This window comes from Lactuca saligna, chromosome 6 (assembly GCF_052625555.1).
Source record: "Lactuca saligna cultivar CGN05327 chromosome 6, ASM5262555v1, whole genome shotgun sequence".
In the NCBI taxonomy this organism is placed as follows: Eukaryota; Viridiplantae; Streptophyta; class Magnoliopsida; order Asterales; family Asteraceae; genus Lactuca; species Lactuca saligna.
This window is the reverse complement of record NC_136422.1, coordinates 144,492,277-144,504,093: the sequence shown is the minus strand read 5'-3', so window position 1 is coordinate 144,504,093 and position 11,817 is coordinate 144,492,277. Positions and strand designations below refer to the sequence as shown.

General features: G+C 32.0%; 1 pseudogene; it reads right to left on the bottom strand.

The window, feature by feature from the left end:
* Positions 1–6,577: 6,577 nt before the first annotated feature.
* On the bottom strand, positions 6,578–8,727 carry LOC145002972 (uncharacterized; annotated as a pseudogene).
* Between the last annotated feature and the right edge of the window lie 3,090 nt (positions 8,728–11,817).

Genomic DNA, 11,817 nt, shown 5'->3' with positions numbered 1-11,817 from the left:
CACAAGCACCAAACACACACACACACACACACTTATATGTTAAAAACTCACACAAGGAATCTAGGGTTTGCAATGGACAATTTGGAGAGATAGAGGCTGATAGGAGGTTCAGAAATTTTAATAGGGCTCAGACCCTAAACTTTAGGGTTTTCTCCAACAACCGCCACCACGTCGTGACAAAATCACCACGTCGTGTTGGTTCATTAAACTTCTGCGGCCCAAAAGTTATCGCCACGTCGTGGTGAGGCTTCACTACGTCATGGCCAAAAAAAGAAATCAGACATAATTGGAAATAATTTCATACATGAAATCGGGTGTTACATTATGTATATGTTTGACCAAAACATCAATGTTTTTGTGGTTATTTACTTCGAACTTACGAATTACGTTGTTTTAACATATTAAAGATAAAAATATAAAATATATTAGTTGATTTTGAAAATCGCAAGGTTTATAATTTGGTATATATCATTGATTATGGTCATAGGCGGATCCAAGGGGTATCCTGGGGTACCCTTCAAAAAAATTTCGGTAATGTAATTTTTTTAGAAAATTTTCGTTTTTTTAGTGTATATATATGCATCCTTTCACTTATAAACACAAACATATAGCTAGTTTACTGGTTAAGGTGTTGGGTTATTGAAACAAAGGTTTCAAGATCAATTCTTGCTCCTTATAAATTCTTTGTATATATTTCTTTTATTTTTCCAACTATTGTATTCTCTTTTAATTTCTAAGCTATTCTATCCCACATCGCAAAACACATGTACACTCAATTGTTTTCATCTATTATAAAAACTTGTTATCATCATGATTCATTTTATATCAACTTTGAGTCCCACATTGATTCAAATATCAAAAAATACTTCAACTTTATGTTTATATAACAAGACTTAAAGTTAGCTAACGTTTCTATTAAGGTTTGAGTTTAATACCAAAACCAAACGAGGAAACCCATGTAAAAGCTGAAAACCATAACACCGAATTGATGGGTTTGAGTTTGGTTTGGCTTTAAAAGTTTCAAAACTGTGGCTATCAGTTTTGGGTTCGATTTTATGTCAAAACTGACCCGACCCGCCCCATGCTCAGCCGTTGCGGTGATACCCGGAAAAAAAATTAGGATACCCCTTTGCTTTGAATCTGGCTCCACCACTATTTATGGTATGCTATTCCAATTTATGAAAGGTTATTATAAAAAACAATCAAAAATAATTTCACAATTATGGAAATCAACACAACATATTCTTTCAACTATGTAATGTATACAATTTACTAATTTATGTTAATAATAGTAAAAAATAAGGAAGTTTATTACACTAATTGATTAAATTTTACATGAAATCATAAAAACAATACCTTTGTTTATTTAATGATTAAGAAATTAATCATTTTTATAAAAGGACTATATATTATATATATAATTAAAGCACAACGTTTCTTATGAACAGTGCATGCAGTCAATTTTCTTTTTACCGTTTTGTCAATGACTCTCATCTTTTAACCCCCACCACTCAACCGCCTATCTGCTTCATCTGATTCGAATCAACCCTCCATAGTTATCTCACTTCCACATCTTCTCTACCTCCGATCGGTGGCTTCCAACAACGTTTTCTCACCTATAGATGGCACTGACGTCTGTTTTAAATCCTCTAAATCACAAAACGATCATCTGTGCTTGAAATTTCTATTTTGCTGTTGTTCCTACTGGTGGCCAACAAAAGCCCTAAATTGATTTCACTTCTCCCCAAAGACTTTCAATCAAAAACAGGAAGAAATCGAAGGTGAATTCCTGCTTGGCTTCGATTTTGAAGGTATGTACACAAGTAATTCCTAATTTTTTTCTCCAATCAGGTCATCAGCCATATTTGATTGAAACTGGGGTAAAGTTTTATGGATTCTAATTCTTGTCATTTGTTCGGTGATCGGTTTGGTACAATTGACGATCGTGCTGATTATCTTTTGCAAAAGATATCATTCAAGAGAAGTAGTGAAAGTAAGTTTGACCTCACCTTTCTTGCAGGGTCATACTTTCTCACAACTTGCTTCATTTTTGTTGCATTAGAGAATATTTATCAACATATATATGATTTCAGAATATGTTTGTTGCCCGTGTTCGTCTTGGTCAACCTTACGCACCATTCTGTCCCTTCAAATTTTGAAAATTAGGTAACATTTCTTTATATATATATATATATATATATATATATATATATATATATATATATATATATATAATATTTTTATGTTTGTTTAGTGTTTTTAATTATTAACCTAGAATTACATCCACATGAGATTAAACGAATAAAAGAAGTAGTGTTTTTAATTATATGTGTTCCGTCTGTGTCTAATTCTCTCAGGCTGGTACTCTCAGACTGATGTACTCAAAACATCCAACAGAGGAGGGAGAGTTGTGACACAATTCAATCAATATTTGTAAGTATATATAAATTGTATATTAAGGTTTACTGATTCAAGACATGGCAAACATGAAATGAGGAGTTGAGTGAATTTGAGAAATGTGAGACTAATTTTTACAATTTCTTAATTTCTGACACAACATTTGTGTTTTCTTATGATTTTTAATTTCTTATCCTTGAATGAAATTTACTAATTTAAAAAAAAAATCGAATTTTCTTAACAGTGTAAATGTTTGCTAGCAGTTAAAGTTGATTGAGTAGTAAAGGCGGAACCTAAAGCAAATAAAGTTGATTAACAATTGAATACCACAAAAGTTTATGGTTTAAGTTCTATCTTTTTGCCTTTTTTTCATTTATATGAACTTTAATTTGTTTGATTTATGGAATTTTTTCTCTGAAACTCATTGAGTGGCTTCTGATTTTTTTTTTTTCATGTTGGAAAATGTATTTGGTTAACTTATAAGGAAGTATATATTATACTAAACTGATTACTTTTTTCTGCATTAATTAGTTTCACGGATTCACATGTTTAACCTCTCAAGTAATTTAAAAATTCTATCCTAATGTTGACATGTAGCAAGTATTGATTTATTTAAACATTGGCTTGAAAATCTACAATTTTCACTTCTTTTTAAAGTACATAGCTATTAAAATTTACTAATTAGAGTATCTTACTTTCATTTTATTTATTTTAAAGGATTTCACTTGATAATACAGATGGTGAACATGGTATGGTGGGTGGAATTATAACAACTATGACGGATTATAAATTACCATGGCAAGATGATGAACGAAGATCTTGAGATGGTAAACAACATTATTTCATTGAAAAAAACCTGAAACCTGAAAAGCCCAGGGTAAGGGCGATGGACGCACATACATAAAAAGAGAGGCTCACCATCTTGGATGTTGGCCAACCATAAGAGAGCCTTCCTCCATTAAACCAATTTTTTACATCTCCATGATTTTATTTTTTATTTATATATCCTTCGCTTTTAGTGATCGGTGGAAGTATGCTAGATAGTTAACCATCACTCGCACTCCAACAAATTTCTTTCAAAGAAAAATGACCCCTATATTTGTATGTGATCAGGATTCTCTTTAAGAACCATTTCTTTCGGGAAAGTAAATAGTTAAGGTGCCTAGATCGATAAAAGGGTGAAACTACGTGGTGTTTTCTGTTTCAATTAAGGGATAAAACACTTTTATTGTTAAGTCAATAGACTAATAATAACAGTAGGTTGTATGTTATTGGATTCAACTCAATATTTTAATGCTACAGGTGTTGATTAGCATTTATGCAGGAAAAGAAACTATGTGGCCTCCCTTATTCCGGATCACGAGCTGTCTAATGTCTTGGCCTACTTTACTCACCCTTTGTGGTTTTTGTTTACAAATTCCTTAAAGGCATACCAGTAGGCTTTCGTTTTTTTTTATTTTTATTTTTTATTGTAGTGTATGCTGACTTCGTGAACTTACCAAACCAGCAATGTATCATCAATGATAGTATTGTACTTTCATTTATTCGCACCTAATATAAATTGCTAATGATTCCAACGTCTATTCCTACTTTTTTCGTTTTTAAGCATCGTACTTTCAGTGTCATCCATTTATAACGTCCTTTCATGACCCAACATACATCAACAAAAAAATCCGACCCGTGCAACGCACGGACCTCTTCACTAGTTATGCTTAATGATGGATAAAGTTTAATGAACCAATTAGTTAAATGTTAAATACAACGTTTTTTGAAAATTCTACAAAAACACAAGTTTTCAACAAAACTCAATTTTAACATTGCATTTATTTCTTTATCTCAAACTAGACACTCGTTTAACTAATTTATTATAAACTAGGTGTAAGACCCATGTATTACATCAATTTAATTAAAAAAAATATAAAATTTTAACAATTTGAAAAGTTTGAATTTATAAGAAAAATGAAAAAAATTGAATTATTAAAATTAATGAGACTTTAATGTATTGAATACATTACATATATAAACTCTTTCTAATAAATATTTTACATATATATTACCTTACACATTAAATGTGGAATTTTAATTTAATAAAATGAAAAATACAATAAAATAACAAGTGGAAAATAGAAAATTTAAAAATTTTAGAAAATATAATGTGTCCAAATAAATGAGAAGATGACATGTATAAAAAAAAAACCTTTATTTATTATAGTAGATATCACCATCGGTTAATCGGGATGTGTGTTGATTGATAAGATGATATTATGATGTGATACTATTTAGTGATATTATATTTTGGATGTCAAAGTTGAAAAAAAAGTTAAAAATGTAATGATTTTTGTGATAGTTTTGCAAAATATAATGATTTTTGTGAAGTTTCCAAAATATAATAATTCTGTGATAGTTATTCAAATATAATTATTTTTATAAATTTTTATGGATGGTCATTTTGATAAATTAATTATGTTTTAATTTATTTGTGTTTTATTTAACAACTTAAAAATTCAATAAATATTTAGTTTAAAAAATATTTATGTTTAATATATAATTAATTATATTTTAATACATTTTTCATCATTTTATACATATTTACTATGTCTATATTAGTTGAAATTTAAAAATGATTATATTAACAATGAAAATGTTTACTCTATCGTATCATCCAATTATATTAGACATAAACATTTTTTAAATTAAATATTTATTGATTTTTTACAATTTTCAAACAAAATTTATATATTTGCCACCTGTCACTAAATAGTGTCACGTAATTAGGATAACCTAATTCAATTTGTTAATTGACCAGTCATTGTAACAAATTGGTAAAAAAGTGTCTAATTTAAGAAGAAAAAACACAATGTTAAGATTGAATTTCTATGTAATTTACAAAGTTTTTTATATATCATTTACTTTAAATAATAAAAATATTATTTTAGAATCAATTGAGTAACGTCTCACATAAGTACAACCCAGCTTTGTTATTGTCATAATTATTAAGAGTACAATAAATATTATTAGTACAAAATAACAGTCAAAAACATTTTAATAGATCAGAAACATATTGTTTTGAGCATATTATTTCAAAGAAAAGAACATGCCACACCGCTCATTGTCAATATTGTACCCCAAATAATGTCGTGTTTCAAATGTACTATCATTTATGCCCGACGTACATACATGCTTTTAACGTATTAGACTACGACATTTTCATGTCGTATTTGAACGTAATACATGCTTTTTATTTAAGATAAGTATAACATTTACACTTTCATTTCATAAATAGACGCAACTTTTGCTTTAATATATAATTGAGCGGTTTGCCAAACGACTTTAATAACGATAGCCTTTTGTAACATATATCTCAACCGTTTCTCTTATTATATAAGACAATATAAATGCTCTACTCTAAATTAACTTTTTTGACTTTAAAATGTTGTTTTTTCTTTAAGGAAGTGATTTATATGGTTGTTGAAAAATTGTATTTGGGGTCCAATCTTTTTTTTACCATACGTGCCTAAGTTTGAATTTTGTTTTTGAAATGGTCATTGAGCTTAATGCCATCAATTTTTCTGTTAAAATCATTATGAAAAAGACAATTTTACGTTGATATTATTTTGTTATCGTTTTCCTAATACAACCAAGTAAACAACTCTTCCCACCGACTTTATCCTCATCGATGAACACCGCCGCAATACCTCCACTCCTGTCGTCTTCCTCACCTTGACCTTGTTGACCTGAAAAATCTTGGGGACCATTTGGAAATTTCAATAGCAATATTACTCGAACACCTCAAAATCCTAATCCTCTTTCGTTGTTTAATATCCAATGTTTAATTCTCACATTTTGATGCCTTCACGTAGCATCTAGTTGAGATGAATAACAGTTGTGCTATGACCTGTACATTTTCAATTTCAAGCTCTATTTTGAAGAGATGTGGAAATTAAGAATTTATGCAAAAAAATCCATTGACACACCATAATTGCAACATTTAGGCTAATGTTTTGAAAACCGGACCGGACATCGAATTGGCTGCCATACCGGTTCGATGGGTCAATCGGTTCAACCGGACGGACCGGTTCGGAAAACCGGACGTACCGGAAGACGTCAGTTTTACATAAATTGAAAAAACAAAGTTCACAACATCAAAATAACATAAATTGTATCAAAATCCAAACTTCAATCACTTTCTAATCTTCAAGGAATCCATATCAATTTGTTCTAAAGCAACTCCATCGTCATCTTTAATATCAAATAGAAATTCAATTTTAGAAAAACTTAAACTCAAATAAAAAAACAAGAATAACAATAATATCGATAGAATAAAAAAAATAATAACCTTGAGAAACTTGAGATTCAAACATTGTCGATTCATTGTAGTTTGGTGGCTCATCTTCAACCATATTCTCCAATTCGGTATAACTTAATTCACCTTCCGGTATTTCATCAACCACCCAAAACTCAATTTTATCAATGCTTTCATAATCAATCGGGTCATAAGATTTTTTGTGATCCTTGACCCTAGAAAAAAAAAATATTAATATACTTTTAAACATAAATAAAGAAAGGGAAAAAGGTTTGAAAGTATAAGTTACCTATTTTGTAGACGCAAGTTATAATGAACATAAACATGGTCATTAAACCTTTGATGCTCTAACTGATTCCTTCTTTTAGTGTGGATTCTCTCAAAGACACTTCAATTCCGCCCACACCCGGAAAAAGAAGCTGTTTGGCTTAAAATTCGAATTGCAAATTTTTGCAATTCCGGAGCATCTCTACCATGTAATTTCCACCATTCATCTAATTGAAAAATAATAAAATAATATAATAATCTTTTTACTAAAATTCGCCATTAATAAAAATTTTAAAAAATGTTACCTGGGCAAGTAGAATTACGAGAAGCAAAAGCAAGTATTCTGCCAAACCTACCTTCATGCTCACGAAACAACTTTAGTTGGTCCATAAGAGTTAGACCATTGATAGTACCATCACTACTGTAACCCTCAATCATATCCATAACCCCCGCAACCACCTCTGGTTTCTTACAAAAACTTTCTTGATCATATTGAAAGACCGGATTCAACCAATAAGCCGCAACATGAAGACTCTTACGCAACATCCTATCCCAACGATTTTTAATGATGTTAGTGTAAGGATGGTACAACTCTTTGTTGTTGCGAAAAGTTTCTTAATTCCTTTTTTTGCCCTATACGTCCCTTCGTATACATAATCTATAAAAAACATCATTAAAAATAATAAAAATGATAATATATTTGTAAACATCATTAAAGAATATAAAAAAATTATATCTAAAGTCGGCTTCTCATCCAAATCACAAATCCATAAAAGTCTCAACATTGGAGTCATCCCGTTTACTATGATACCATAATTATTCCAAAAGTTTTCATTCAATATGATAAGCTTAACTTCTTTTGCTTTTTCCAATATAATCACTTTTTTATGATCCGACGAGGTGACCATAGCTTGCAAATCATGTTTGTGATCACACAAACTCTTCAATGCGATAAATGCAGTACCAAAACGAGTGGCACCCGGACGAATAATCTCAGTCCAACCTGGTCTTTTTCTTAACCAATTTAATGGCCATTTGTGGTTATAAACAAAAACTGTAACCCTCGATGCAAGTGTAACCAAATCAGCAACTTGAGGCATCTCTGACATATCCTTCATAATCAAGTTCATACAATGAGATGCATAAGGAGACCATACAATAGACGAATATTTCTCACATAACAATCTTCCTGCAACCTTATAGTTTGCAACATTATCAATGACTGAATGAAGTACATTCTGACGACCAACAATCTCAACAATCTCACTAAATAAGCTGCATAGAGTTTGGTCATTACTCTCTATATTCGATGCATCAACTGATTTGATGAAGGAAATCCCTTTTGCACAATACACCATAAAATTGATAAGGGGTCTTTGTCTTGTATCACGCCACCCATCTCCCATAATTGTACAACCATTTTCTGACCAATAACGTCTATAAGAATCAACTATAAGTTGTATAAATTGTTTCGCATCTTTCAACAACGTCACACACATCGCATGATATGAAGGCCCTATGTATCCATGACCCATACTAGCGACTTTACACATTGCTATTTGAAAAAGCGGAGAATTCACAACATTCATAGGTATGCAAGAATCATAAAACCACATAAAAAGAGCTAAATTTGTTTCATGCCATCTTTCCTTACTTTGCAATGCTGCTTTAATTGACGGTTGAGATGGATTATGCATACCCCGTTTGAAAAAAAGGTTGCACAGTTTGTGTTTGGGAGGTAGGAGCTTTTCTTTTTCCATCTTTTTTTTTGAGTTGTTTATTGGGTGAGTGCTTGAACCTCATCATCATAATCATCAACATCATACAAGTTATTCATCCCCGAAGTATCACCGAGCACACCGACATGTTTCTCTTTTGATTTTTTGGTATTTTCATCCAATGAACTTTTCATGAGAAACTTTATATCTCCGGGACAACTCGGACATGCTGCAATACTACCGGGCACTCCAGCAAGGTGTTGTTTCATTCTATTGATACCTCCACCATTGTATGTTTTTTTTTACAAAAGGTACAAAAATATGACTTTTTTCCAGCTCCATCTCGTAGTTCAGTAATATGCCTCCAAGCTGGATCCTTTTTTGATTGAAGATTTGGTTGAGTAGAAGCTTCTGAACCAGATGGTATAGTATTCTATTGTGCTCCAGATTGATTACAACTTGGATTGGAACTTGACCAGGAGTACTCATAATCTAAAACACTAACAATGTTATAGTTGAGAGCATGCTAATAAAAAATCTAATCTAAAATCTGATAAGTGCACAATCTAAAAAATCTTAAATGGAATGCTAGAGTGATACTAACATTAAGAAACAATGCAATGGCAATGTAATACTAATAATCTAACATTAAGAAACAGACAATCAAAAATCTGATCTACAGTCTGATAAGTATACAACAATGAATAACAATCTAACATTAAGAAACAAACAATGCGATGGCAATGTAATACGAACAATCTAAAAATCCTAAAAGAAATTACATGTAATATATAAGAATGTCTCTTGTTGTTGTAGAATTTCCACATTCAGATGCTAAGTTTCATAAAGGGTAAGAAAGTAAGAAACAATAAATAAAATCCTAGAAAACAAAGAATGGAATCAACTAACCAAGAAATTCAAGCTTCTAATTTCTCTACTCGGTGGATTGCTCGTCGCCTCGTCAGTGGTGTAGCAGAAATCAGAATTGGATTGATCGGAGAACGAAGGTGAAGAAGAAATCGGAATGGAATGATCGCCTGATCGCAGGTTGAATGTGAAGCTGGAGAGTTGTGATTGTAATCGCAGACTATGGAGTGATCTATCGCCTTGAGTTTGGAGTTTGGGTGTGCGACTGTGCGTCTGTGCCGTTTAGCAATTTGGGATTTGGGATCTGGGAATGGTTTCTGATTTGTCTGATATTAGTTTAAAGAAAACAAAAAAAAAGTAAAAACCGGTTCAGAAGTTGGTTCAACCAGCATGGTCCGACCGTGGTTCATAAAAAACCGCCGGTTTCTTACGGTTTGGCTCACTATCAGTTTTCAGAGGCTAAAGAACCGAAACCAGCACTGGTTCCCGGTTGAACCGGCTGGTCCGGTCCGGTTTTTAAAATAGTGATTTAGGCCGAGCTTCAAATGACATGAGTCTCAAAATGACCAACATAAAACATCGATGAAAAACAAAATTAAGAACTTATGTACATATCGGCCAACAATCCTTCATTTCTCCATTGACCATCTGTAACGCCTGTACTTTTCCCAACCATAATTCACTATGGTTGAGCAAGTATCATGACAAGAATCCATGATAAAATAAGATTTTTCAAAAACCTTTATAAACTTTATTAGAGTTTACAACTTATTAGTGTCACTTCAATACATTCCAAGTCTTCCATATCCATCACTGTCCTTTTAAACTTTCAAGATTTCATTATCACGAAAACCACTTTCAATCTTTAAGACTCCAACAAGTCAGAAAGGTCAAACACGGGGACTCTGTTTCCCAACATAAGCTTTGCTGATAGACTGCATATGCGGAAATTTATAACTGTGTTTCTCATAGGAAACCTTTTAATGATGTTCCACTCAGAGAACCTTTAACGATGTTTCCTGAAGGAAACCCTTAATGATGTTCCATTTATGGAACCTTTAACAATGTTTCCTAAAGGAAACCTTTTAGCGATGTTTCCTAAAGGAAACCTTTAACAATGTTCCACTCAAGGAACCTTTAAGGATGTTTCATGAAGGAAATTAACATTTATTGATGTTTCCTGAAAAAAACCTTTAACGATGTGGGGAATTCATACCCACAAAACTACTATCTACTAAATATGCATCCTAATACTTGTCATTATAACACTCTCTTTTTCTATTCCCAGAAAAATCTCCTTTTCACACACACAAGACACACACACACGCACACACACACACACACACACACACACACACACACACACACACACACATATATATATATATATATATATATAAAAGTATGTTAAGAACGAGTCGCATCCTAATATGCGTCGTGTCGCATCCATGTGTGCCACCATATCATGCCACAGTCCTCTCTTGTTCACGTATCTGACACTTGGTTCGTGTCACATTTCTTATTGTCGAGTCACATCTATATGTGGCTTCTAGAACTTGCCATGTACCCATTGGTTTGTCACATGTCACATTCTAGTGATACATGTCCCATGTCATCAATACCTTTCCTTACATTACATTCATAAACCCAACACGTTGCGTTTTCCCTTTTATCTCACATTCAACTAAAGCAGGTTGCCTTTCTCAAATAACAATCTACTTTAACATGCTCATCAAGACTAGCTCTACCCACCCCACCGTATATGGCATAGTCAAGTACTTGAAGTTTTGGGTCGTTAAACCACCCTCTCCCAACATGATAAATCTTTAAAGATGTGAGGATAACTTGATGTTCCATTTACACGAAGACAACTCCTTTCGCCAATTCAAAGTGGTGGTCAAATGTCAAGATCCAAATGAAGATATGTGCTTGTTTAAAAACTGCAGTTGTTTGGAACACATACACTTATGAAGAACCAACAAATTTGAGTGGAAACCTAAAACGGGAAAACTATAAAGACATTATATTTATTTTGATAATAAGAGAAGGTTGCACTAGGAAGGAAACTTCCAGAGGGGTAGGAGAGAAAAATAATAATGAAGAAATGAACAAGAATATAACATCTAATACTTTATATAAATTCTTATAAAGTTTCTAAACAAACTTTTAAACCCTAGTAATATGGAAACTTTAATATCTAATAAGCTAACTTGGTAACCAGGTAACCAACCTCAATAAGGACTATATTTGGCTCCCTCATAACAA